This window comes from Lissotriton helveticus, chromosome 6 (genome assembly GCF_964261635.1).
Source record: "Lissotriton helveticus chromosome 6, aLisHel1.1, whole genome shotgun sequence".
Lineage (NCBI taxonomy): Eukaryota > Metazoa > Chordata > Amphibia > Caudata > Salamandridae > Lissotriton > Lissotriton helveticus.
The window spans coordinates 1,129,605,547-1,129,618,322 of record NC_136067.1 but is presented as its reverse complement, the minus strand read 5'-3'; positions in this window follow the sequence as shown (position 1 = coordinate 1,129,618,322).

Here is a 12,776-nt window from a genome sequence, read left to right as displayed (position 1 = left end):
AACGATGACTTTGGACCTGTCGAACGTTCCCAAAATGGTCAATATGGATGAAATTTTAACATTTAATTTTTTGACTGTAAATGACTGTTGGGTGCAAATTATGACTTTTTCAACTAAAATAAGTGTGTTTAAAGTCATTTCTGTGTCTGAAATTGGTCAAAATTGAAGCTTTTGAGTAAGCACAACCCTGTAAAATGGCAATTTTTGTCACTGTGAGGGTTTAAAAAGTGGTTAATCAACATGAGGCATGATCCAATTTACATTTTAAATAATTTTTGGTACAGTCCAAAAAATCAATTTCTGATGAAAAACGATGACTCCGGACCTGTCGAACGTTCCCAAAATGGTCAATATGGATGAAATTTTAACATTTAATTTTTGGACTGTAAATGACTGTTGGGTGCAAATTATGACTTTTTCAACTAAAAAAGTGTGTTTAAAGTCATTTCTGTGCCTGAAATTGGTCAAAATTGAAGCTTTTGTGTAAGGACAACTCTGTAAAAATGGCAATTTTGGTCACTGTGAGGGTTTAAAAAGTGGTTATTCAACATGAGGCACGATCCAATTGACATTTTGAATCGTTTTTGGTACAGTCCAAAAAAATCAATTTTCTGATGAAAAACGATGACTCCGGACCTGTCGAACGTTCCCAAAACGGTCAATATGGATGAAATTTTGACATTTAATCTTTTGACTCTAAATGACAGTTGGATGTGAATTATGACTTTTTCAACTAAAATAAGTGTGTTCAAAGTCATTTCTGTGCCTGAAATTGGTCAAAATTGAAGCTTTTGAGTAAGCAAAACTCTGTAAAAATGGCAATTTTGGTCATGTGAGGGTTTAAAAAGTGGTTATTCAACATGAGGCACGAACCAATTGACATTTTGAATCATTTTTGATACAGTCCAAAAAATCAATTTTCTGATAAAAAACGATGACTCCGGACCTGTCGAACGTTCCCAAAATGGTCAATATGGATGAAATTTTAGCATTTTATTTTTTGACTGTAAATGACTGTTGGATGCGAATTATGACATTTTCAACTAAAATAAGAGTGTTTGAAGTCATTTCTGTGCTTGAAATTGGTCAAAATTGAATCTTTTGAATAAGGAAAACTCTGTAAAAATGGCAATTTTGGTCACGTGAGGGTTTAAAAAGTGGTTATTCAACATGAGGCACAATCCATTTGACATTTTGAATCATTTTTGGTACAGTCCAAAAAAATCAATTTTCTGATGAAAAACGATGACTCCGGACCTGTCGAAGTTCCCAAAATGGTCAATATGGGTGAAATTTTAACATTTAATCCTTTGACTCTAAATGACTGTTGGATGTGAATGATGACTTTTTCAACTAAAATAACTGTGTTTAAAGTCATTTCTGTGCCTGAAATTGTTCAAAATTGACGCTTTTGAGTAAGCAAAACTCTGTAAAAATGGCAATTTCGGTTACTGTGAGGGTTTAAAAAGTGGTTATTCAACATGAGGCACGATCCAATTTACATTTTGTATCATTTTTGGTACAGTCCAAAAAATCAATTTTCTGATGAAAAACGATGACTCCGGACCTGTCGAACATTCCCAAAATGGTCAATATGGATGAAATTTTAACATTTAATTTTTGCACTGTAAATGACTGGTGGATGTGAATTAAGACTTTTTCAACTACAATAACTGTGTTTAAAGTCATTACTGTGCCTGAAATTGTTCAAAATTGACGCTTTTGAGTAAGCAAAACTCTGTAAAAATGGCAATTTCGGTTACTGTGAGGTTTTAAAAAGTGGTTATTCAACATGAGGCATGACCCAATTTACATTTTGAATCATTTTTGGTACAGTCCAAAAAATCAATTTTCTGATGAAAAACGATGACTCCGGACCTGTCGAACGTTCCCAAAATGGTCAATTTGGATGAAATTTTAACATTTAATTTTTTGACTGTAAATGACTGTTGGGTGCAAATTATGACTTTTTCAACTAAAATAAGTGTGTTTAAAGTCATTTCTGTGTCTGAAATTGGTCAAAATTGAAGCTTTTGAGTAAGCACAACCCTGTAAAATGGCAATTTTTGTCACTGTGAGGGTTTAAAAAGTGGTTAATCAACATGAGGCATGATCCAATTTACATTTTAAATAATTTTTGGTACAGTCCAAAAAATCAATTTTCTGATGAAAAACGATTACTTTGGACCTGTCGAACGTTCCCAAAATGGTCAATATGGATGAAATTTTAACATTTAATTTTTGGACTGTAAATGACTGTTGGGTGTGAATTATGAATTTTTCAACTAAAATAAGTGTGTTTAAAGTCATTTCTGTGCCTGAAATTGGTCAAAATTGAAGCTTTTGAGTAAGCAAAACTCTGTAAAAATGGCAATTTTTGTCACTGTGAGGGTTTAAAAAGTGGTTAATCAACATGAGGCATGATCCAATTTACATTTTAAATAATTTTTGGTACAGTCCAAAAAATCAATTTTCTGATGAAAAACGATGACTTTGGACCTGTCGAACGTTCCCAAAATGGTCAATATGGATGAAATTTTAACATTTAATTTTTTGACTGTAAATGACTGTTGGGTGCAAATTATGACTTTTTCAACTAAAATAAGTGTGTTTAAAGTCATTTCTGTGTCTGAAATTGGTCAAAATTGAAGCTTTTGAGTAAGCACAACCCTGTAAAATGGCAATTTTTGTCACTGTGAGGGTTTAAAAAGTGGTTAATCAACATGAGGCATGATCCAATTTACATTTTAAATAATTTTTGGTACAGTCCAAAAAATCAATTTTCTGATGAAAAACGATGACTTTGGACCTGTCGAACGTTCCCAAAATGGTCAATATGGATGAAATTTTAACATTTAATTTTTGGACTGTAAATGACTGGTGGATGTGAATTATGAATTTTTCAACTAAAATAAGTGTGTTTAAAGTCATTACTGTGCCTGAAATTGTTCAAAATTGACGCTTTTGAGTAAGCAAAACTCTGTAAAAATGGCAATTTCGGTTACTGTGAGGGTTTAAAAAGTGGTTATTCAACATGAGGCACGATCCAATTTACATTTTGAATCATTTTTGATACAGTCCAAAAAATCAATTTCTGATGAAAAACGATGACTCCGGACCTGTCGAACGTTCCCAAATGGTCAATATGGATGAAATTTTTACATTTAATTTTTGGACTGTAAATGACTGTTGGGTGCAAATTATGACTTTTTCAACTAAAAAAGTGTGTTTAAAGTCATTTCTGTGCCTGAAATTGGTCAAAATTGAAGCTTTTGTGTAAGGACAACTCTGTAAAAATGGCAATTTTGGTCATGTGAGGGTTTAAAAAGTGGTTATTCAACATGAGGCACGAACCAATTGACATTTTGAATCATTTTTGATACAGTCCAAAAAATCAATTTTCTGATAAAAAACGATGACTCCGGACCTGTCGAACGTTCCCAAAATGGTCAATATGGATGAAATTTTAGCATTTTATTTTTTGACTGTAAATGACTGTTGGATGCGAATTATGACATTTTCAACTAAAATAAGAGTGTTTGAAGTCATTTCTGTGCTTGAAATTGGTCAAAATTGAATCTTTTGAATAAGGAAAACTCTGTAAAAATGGCAATTTTGGTCACGTGAGGGTTTAAAAAGTGGTTATTCAACATGAGGCACAATCCATTTGACATTTTGAATCATTTTTGGTACAGTCCAAAAAATCAATTTTCTGATGAAAAACGATGACTCCGGACCTGTCGAAGTTCCCAAAATGGTCAATATGGGTGAAATTTTAACATTTAATCTTTTGACTCTAAATGACTGTTGGATGTGAATGATGACTTTTTCAACTAAAATAACTGTGTTTAAAGTCATTTCTGTGCCTGAAATTGTTCAAAATTGACGCTTTTGAGTAAGCAAAACTCTGTAAAAATGGCAATTTCGGTTACTGTGAGGGTTTAAAAAGTGGTTATTCAACATGAGGCACGATCCAATTTACATTTTGTATCATTTTTGGTACAGTCCAAAAAATCAATTTTCTGATGAAAAACGATGACTCCGGACCTGTCGAACATTCCCAAAATGGTCAATATGGATGAAATTTTAACATTTAATTTTTGCACTGTAAATGACTGGTGGATGTGAATTAAGACTTTTTCAACTACAATAACTGTGTTTAAAGTCATTACTGTGCCTGAAATTGTTCAAAATTGACGCTTTTGAGTAAGCAAAACTCTGTAAAAATGGCAATTTCGGTTACTGTGAGGTTTTAAAAAGTGGTTATTCAACATGAGGCATGACCCAATTTACATTTTGAATCATTTTTGGTACAGTCCAAAAAATCAATTTTCTGATGAAAAACGATGACTCCGGACCTGTCGAACGTTCCCAAAATGGTCAATATGGATGAAATTTTAACATTTAATTTTTTGACTGTAAATGACTGTTGGGTGCAAATTATGACTTTTTCAACTAAAATAAGTGTGTTTAAAGTCATTTCTGTGTCTGAAATTGGTCAAAATTGAAGCTTTTGAGTAAGCACAACCCTGTAAAATGGCAATTTTTGTCACTGTGAGGGTTTAAAAAGTGGTTAATCAACATGAGGCATGATCCAATTTACATTTTAAATAATTTTTGGTACAGTCCAAAAAATCAATTTTCTGATGAAAAACGATGACTTTGGACCTGTCGAACGTTCCCAAAATGGTCAATATGGATGAAATTGTAACATTTAATTTTTGGACTGTAAATGACTGTTGGGTGTGAATTATGAATTTTTCAACTAAAATAAGTGTGTTTAAAGTCATTTCTGTGCCTGAAATTGGTCAAAATTGAAGCTTTTGAGTAAGCAAAACTCTGTAAAAATGGCAATTTTGGTCATGTGAGGGTTTAAAAAGTGGTTATTCAACATGAGGCACAATCCAATTGACATTTTGAATCATTTTTGATACAGTCCCAAAAAATCAATTTTCTGATGAAAAACGATGACTCCGGACCTGTCGAAGTTCCCAAAATGTTCAATATGGATGAAATTTTAACATTTAATTTTTGGACTGTAAATGACTGTTGGGTGTGAATTATGAATTTTTCAACTAAAATAAGTGTGTTTAAAGTCATTTCTGTGCCTGAAATTGGTCAAAATTGAAGCTTTTGAGTAAGCAAATCTCTGTAAAAATGGCAATTTTGGTCACTGTGAGGGTTTAAAAAGTGGTTATTCAACATGAGGCACGATAAATTTACATTTTGAATCATTTTTGGTACAGTCCTAAACATCAATTCTCTGATGAAAAACGATGACTCCGGACCTGTCGAACGTTCCCAAAATGGTCAATATCGATGAAATGTTAACATTTTATTATTTGACTGTAAATGACTGTTGGATGCGAATTATGACTTTTTCAACTAAAATAAGTTTGTTTAAAGTCATTTCTGTGCCTGAAATTGGTCAAAATTGAAGCTTTTGAGTAAGCAAAACTCTGTAAAAATGGCAATTTTGGTCACTTTGAGGGTTCAAAAAGTGGTTATTCAACATGAGGCACGATCCAATTGACATTTTGAATCATTTTTGATACAGTCCAAAAAATAAATTTTCTGATGAAAAACGATGACTCCGGACCTGTCGAACGTTCCCAAAATGGTCAATATGGATGAAATTTTAGCATTTTATTTTTTGACTGTAAATGACTGTAGGATGCGAATTATGACTTTTTCAACTACAATAAGAGTGTTTGAAGTCATTTCTGTGCCTGAAATTGGTCAAAATTGAAGCTTTTGAGTAAGGACAACTCTGTAAAAATGGCAATTTTGGTCACTGTGAGGGTTTAAAAAGTGGTTATTCAACATGAGGCACAATCCAATTGACATTTTGAATCATTTTTGGTACAGTCCAAAAAATCAATTTTCTGATGAAAAACGATGACTCCGGACCTTTAGAACGTTCCCAAAATGGTCAATATGATTGAAATTTTAACATTTAATCTTTTGACTCTAAATGACTGTTGGATGCGAATTATGACTTTCTCAACTAAAATAAGTGTGTTTAAAGACATTTCTGTGCCTGAAATTGGTCAAAATTGAAGCTTTTGAGTAAGCAAAACTCTGTAAAAATGGCAATTTTGGTCAGGGTGAGGGTTTAAAAAGTGGTTATTTAACATGAGGCACGATCCAATTGACATTTTGAATAATTTTTGGTACAGTCCCAAAAATCTATTTTCTGATGAAAAACGATGACTCCGGACCTGTCGAACGTTCCCAAAATGGTCAATATGGATGACATTTTTACATTTAATCTTTTGACTCTAAATGACAGTTGGATGTGAATTATGACTTTTTCAACTAAAATAAGTGTGTTTAAAGTCATTTCTGTGCCTGAAATTGGTCAAAATTGAAGCTTTTGAGTAAGCACAACCCTGTACAAATGGCAATTTTGGTCACTGTGAGGGTTTAAAAAGTGGTTATTCAACATGAGGCATGATCCAATTTACATTTTGAATCATTTGTCGTACAGTCCAAAAAAATCAATTTTCTGATGAAAAACGATGACTCCTGACCTGTCGAACGTTCCCAAAATGGTCAATATGGATGAAATTTTAACATTTAATTTTTGGACTGTAAATGACTGTTGGATGTGAATTATGAATTTTTCAACTAAAATAAGAGTGTTTGAAGTCATTTCTGTGTCTGAAATTGGTCAAAATTGAAGCTTTTGAGTAAGCACAACCCTGTAAAATGGCAATTTTTGTCACTGTGAGGGTTTAAAAAGTGGTTAATCAACATGAGGCATGATCCAATTTACATTTTAAATAATTTTTGGTACAGTCCAAAAAATCAATTTTCTGATGAAAAACGATGACTTTGGACCTGTCGAACGTTCCCAAAATGGTCAATATGGATGAAATTGTAACATTTAATTTTTGGACTGTAAATGACTGTTGGGTGTGAATTATGAATTTTTCAACTAAAATAAGTGTGTTTAAAGTCATTTCTGTGCCTGAAATTGGTCAAAATTGAAGCTTTTGAGTAAGCAAAACTCTGTAAAAATGGCAATTTTGGTCATGTGAGGGTTTAAAAAGTGGTTATTCAACATGAGGCACAATCCAATTGACATTTTGAATCATTTTTGATACAGTCCCAAAAAATCAATTTTCTGATGAAAAACGATGACTCCGGACCTGTCGAAGTTCCCAAAATGTTCAATATGGGTGAAATTTTAACATTTAATCTTTTGACTCTAAATGACTGTTGGATGTGAATTATGACTTTTTCAACTAAAATAACTGTGTTTAAAGTCATTTCTGTGCCTGAAATTGTTCAAAATTGACGCTTTTGAGTAAGCAAAACTCTGTAAAAATGGCAATATCGGTTACTGTGAGGGTTTAAAAAGTGGTTATTCAACATGAGGCATGATCCAATTTACATTTTGAATCATTTTTGGTACAGTCCAAAAAATCAATTTTCTGATGAAAAACGATGACTTTGGACCTGTCGAACGTTCCCAAAATGGTCAATATGGATGAAATTTTAACATTTAATTTTTGGACTGTAAATGACTGTTGGGTGTGAATTATGAATTTTTCAACTAAAATAAGTGTGTTTAAAGTCATTTCTGTGCCTGAAATTGGTCAAAATTGAAGCTTTTGAGTAAGCAAATCTCTGTAAAAATGGCAATTTTGGTCACTGTGAGGGTTTAAAAAGTGGTTATTCAACATGAGGCACGATAAATTTACATTTTGAATCATTTTTGGTACAGTCCTAAACATCAATTCTCTGATGAAAAACGATGACTCCGGACCTGTCGAACGTTCCCAAAAAGGTCAATATCGATGAAATGTTAACATTTTATTATTTGACTGTAAATGACTGTTGGATGCGAATTATGACTTTTTCAACTAAAATAAGTTTGTTTAAAGTCATTTCTGTGCCTGAAATTGGTCAAAATTGATTTTGATTTTGAACTGATTTTGTTGGACCTCACGGCAGCGTTCGACACTATCTCCCACCAAATACTCCTAGATCGACTTAAGGACATTGGCATCGCCGACCGGGCATTGGATTGGATAATATCCTTCCTTTCTGAAAGATCACAATCCGTGAAACTAGGACCCTTCAACTCCACAGAGAAAAAGATTCGATCAGGAGTCCCACAGGGCTCCGTTTTAAGCCCCCTGCTTTTTAATGTCTATCTCATACCCCTCATCTCCCTGATCGAATCATACGGTATCACAGTTACATCCTACGCCGACGATACCCAACTTATAGTCCCTCTAGAGGAGAACTCTACAAGTGCCGAACAAAATTTAACTAACTGCCTGAAAGAGGTCTTCCTGTGGTTGGAAACCAACCACCTCAAATGTAATACAGGGAAGACAGAAATCCTCCCCATAGGGAAAAACGTCAACTTCTGTCCCCACCTCTGGTGGCCAAAGGACTCCACAGCCCCCCCACAGACCGTCACCACTGCAAGAAACCTTGGCGTCACCTTCGACACTAACCTGTCCTTTGACCAGCATGTCAGGACTGTCGCAGGAAGCTGTTTCGGAATCATCAAATCCCTCAAAAATTTTTTTGATTTCCTTCCAATTGAAGCCAGAAAGACGGTTACCGTGGCACTAATCCTATCTCGCATAGATTACTGCAACGGCCTCCTGGCAGGTGTGAAGAAATCCACACTCAAAAAACTCCAGAGTGTCCAACACTCGGCGGCGAGGCTCGTGCTCAAACTCCCCAGAAGATCTTCAGCCGCGTCCGCCCTGAGAACCCTCCACTGGTTACCCCTGCACAAAAGGATCCTGTTCAAGATCCTAACCGTGGCTTTCCGGTCATTCAACCATATTGGTCCCAAGTACCTAGTTAAACGCTACCCCCACTATAATCCTCACAGGTCCCTGAGATCCTCCAACAACAACCTTCTAACACTAGTTAGGTTCAACCTAAAAACCAAAGGGGGTAAAACTCTTACCCACTTATCCTCCAAAGCATGGAACGCAATGCCCCAGCATCTGAGATCACTGACAAAGGAAAGCCAATTCAGGAAACAACTGAAAACATGGATCTTCAGCTTATCAGACGAGTATGTGCGGAACGCCATCTAATCCTGCCTTAAATTCTCCCACCTCCGCTCACCTTCCAGTTAGCGCCAGGATGCTTCTTCCGAAGCGACAGTCGCACTTTATAAATACCGATTCCAATTCCAATTCCAATTCCAAAAATTGAAGCTTTTGAGTAAGCAAAACTCTGTAAAAATGGCAATTTTGGTCACTTTGAGGGTTCAAAAAGTGGTTATTCAACATGAGGCACGATCCAATTGACATTTTGAATCATTTTTGATACAGTCCAAAAAATAAATTTTCTGATGAAAAACGATGACTCCGGACCTGTCGAACGTTCCCAAAATGGTCAATATGGATGAAATTTTAGCATTTTATTTTTTGACTGTAAATGACTGTAGGATGCGAATTATGACTTTTTCAACTACAATAAGAGTGTTTGAAGTCATTTCTGTGCCTGAAATTGGTCAAAATTGAAGCTTTTGAGTAAGGACAACTCTGTAAAAATGGCAATTTTGGTCACTGTGAGGGTTTAAAAAGTGGTTATTCAACATGAGGCACAATCCAATTGACATTTTGAATCATTTTTGGTACAGTCCAAAAAATCAATTTTCTGATGAAAAACGATGACTCCGGACCTTTAGAACGTTCCCAAAATGGTCAATATGATTGAAATTTTAACATTTAATCTTTTGACTCTAAATGACTGTTGGATGCGAATTATGACTTTCTCAACTAAAATAAGTGTGTTTAAAGACATTTCTGTGCCTGAAATTGGTCAAAATTGAAGCTTTTGAGTAAGCAAAACTCTGTAAAAATGGCAATTTTGGTCAGGGTGAGGGTTTAAAAAGTGGTTATTTAACATGAGGCACGATCCAATTGACATTTTGAATAATTTTTGGTACAGTCCCAAAAATCTATTTTCTGATGAAAAACGATGACTCCGGACCTGTCGAACGTTCCCAAAATGGTCAATATGGATGACATTTTTACATTTAATCTTTTGACTCTAAATGACAGTTGGATGTGAATTATGACTTTTTCAACTAAAATAAGTGTGTTTAAAGTCATTTCTGTGCCTGAAATTGGTCAAAATTGAAGCTTTTGAGTAAGCACAACCCTGTACAAATGGCAATTTTGGTCACTGTGAGGGTTTAAAAAGTGGTTATTCATCATGAGGCATGATCCAATTTACATTTTGAATCATTTGTCGTACAGTCCAAAAAAATCAATTTTCTGATGAAAAACGATGACTCCTGACCTGTCGAACGTTCCCAAAATGGTCAATATGGATGAAATTTTAACATTTAATTTTTGGACTGTAAATGACTGTTGGATGTGAATTATGAATTTTTCAACTAAAATAAGAGTGTTTGAAGTCATTTCTGTGTCTGAAATTTGTCAAAATTGAAGCTTTTGAGTAAGCACAACCCTGTAAAATGGCAATTTTTGTCACTGTGAGGGTTTAAAAAGTGGTTAATCAACATGAGGCACGATCCAATTTACATTTTAAATCATTTTTGGTACAGTCCAAAAAATCAATTTTCTGATGAAAAACGATGACTCCGGACCTGTCGAACGTCCCCAAAATGGTCAATATGGATGAAATTTTAGCATTTTATTTTTTGACTGTAAATGACTGTTGGATGCGAATTATGACTTTTTCAACTAAAATAAGAGTGTTTGAAGTCATTTCTGTGCCTGAAATTGGTCAAAATTGAATCTTTTGAATAAGGAAAACTCTGTAAAAATGGCAATTTTGGTCACGTGAGGGTTTAAAAAGTGGTTATTCAACATGAGGCACAATCCATTTGACATTTTGAATCATTTTTGGTACAGTCCCAAAAAATCAATTTTCTGATGAAAAACGATGACTCCGGACCTGTCGAAGTTCCCAAAATGGTCAATATGGGTGAAATTTTAACATTTAGTCTTTTGACTCTAAATGACTGTTGGATGTGAATTATGACTTTTTCAACTAAAATAACTGTGTTTAAAGTCATTTCTGTGCCTGAAATTGTTCAAAATTGAATCTTTTGAGTAAGCAAAACTCTGTAAAAATGGCAATTTCGGTTACTGTGAGGGTTTAAAAAGTGGTTATTCAACATGAGGCACGATCCAATTTACATTTTGTATCATTTTTGGTACAGTCCAAAAAATCAATTTTCTGATGAAAAACGATGACTCCGGACCTGTCGACCATTCCCAAAATGGTCAATACGGATGAAATTTTAACATTTAAGTTTTTGCACTGTAAATGACTGGTGGATGTGAATTATGACTTTTTCAACTAAAATAACTGTGTTTAAAGTCATTACTGTGCCTGAAATTGTTCAAAATTGACGCTTTTGAGTAAGCAAAACTCTGTAAAAATGGCAATTTCGGTTACTGTGAGGGTTTAAAAAGTGGTTATTCAACATGAGGCACGATCCAATTTACATTTTGAATCATTTTGATACAGTCCAAAAAATCAATTTCTGATGAAAAACGATGACTCCGGACCTGTCGAACGTTCCCAAAATGGTCAATATGGATGAAATTTTAACATTTAATTTTTGGACTGTAAATGACTGTTGGGTGCAAATTATGACTTTTTCAACTAAAAAAGTGTGTTTAAAGTCATTTCTGTGCCTGAAATTGGTCAAAATTGAAGCTTTTGTGTCAGGACAACTCTGTAAAAATGGCAATTTTGGTCACTGTGAGGGTTTAAAAAGTGGTTATTCAACATGAGGCACGATCCAATTGACATTTTGAATCGTTTTTGGTACAGTCCAAAAAAATCAATTTTCTGATGAAAAACGATGACTCCGGACCTGTCGAACGTTCCCAAAACGGTCAATATGGATGAAATTTTGACATTTAATCTTTTGACTCTAAATGACAGTTGGATGTGAATTATGACTTTTTCAACTAAAATAAGTGTGTTCAAAGTCATTTCTGTGCCTGAAATTGGTCAAAATTGAAGCTTTTGAGTAAGCAAAACTCTGTAAAAATGGCAATTTTGGTCATGTGAGGGTTTAAAAAGTGGTTATTCAACATGAGGCACGAACCAATTGACATTTTGAATCATTTTTGATACAGTCCAAAAAATCAATTTTCTGATAAAAAACGATGACTCCGGACCTGTCGAACGTTCCCAAAATGGTCAATATGGGTGAAATTTTAACATTTAATCTTTTGACTCTAAATGACTGTTGGATGTGAATGATGACTTTTTCAACTAAAATAACTGTGTTTAAAGTCATTTCTGTGCCTGAAATTGTTCAAAATTGACGCTTTTGAGTAAGCAAAACTCTGTAAAAATGGCAATTTCGGTTACTGTGAGGGTTTAAAAAGTGGTTATTCAACATGAGGCACGATCCAATTTACATTTTGTATCATTTTTGGTACAGTCCAAAAAATCAATTTTCTGATGAAAAACGATGACTCCGGACCTGTCGAACATTCCCAAAATGGTCAATATGGATGAAATTTTAACATTTAATTTTTGCACTGTAAATGACTGGTGGATGTGAATTAAGACTTTTTCAACTACAATAACTGTGTTTAAAGTCATTACTGTGCCTGAAATTGTTCAAAATTGACGCTTTTGAGTAAGCAAAACTCTGTAAAAATGGCAATTTCGGTTACTGTGAGGTTTTAAAAAGTGGTTATTCAACATGAGGCATGATCCAATTTACATTTTAAATAATTTTTGGTACAGTCCAAAAAATCAATTTTCTGATGAAAAACGATGACTTTGGACCT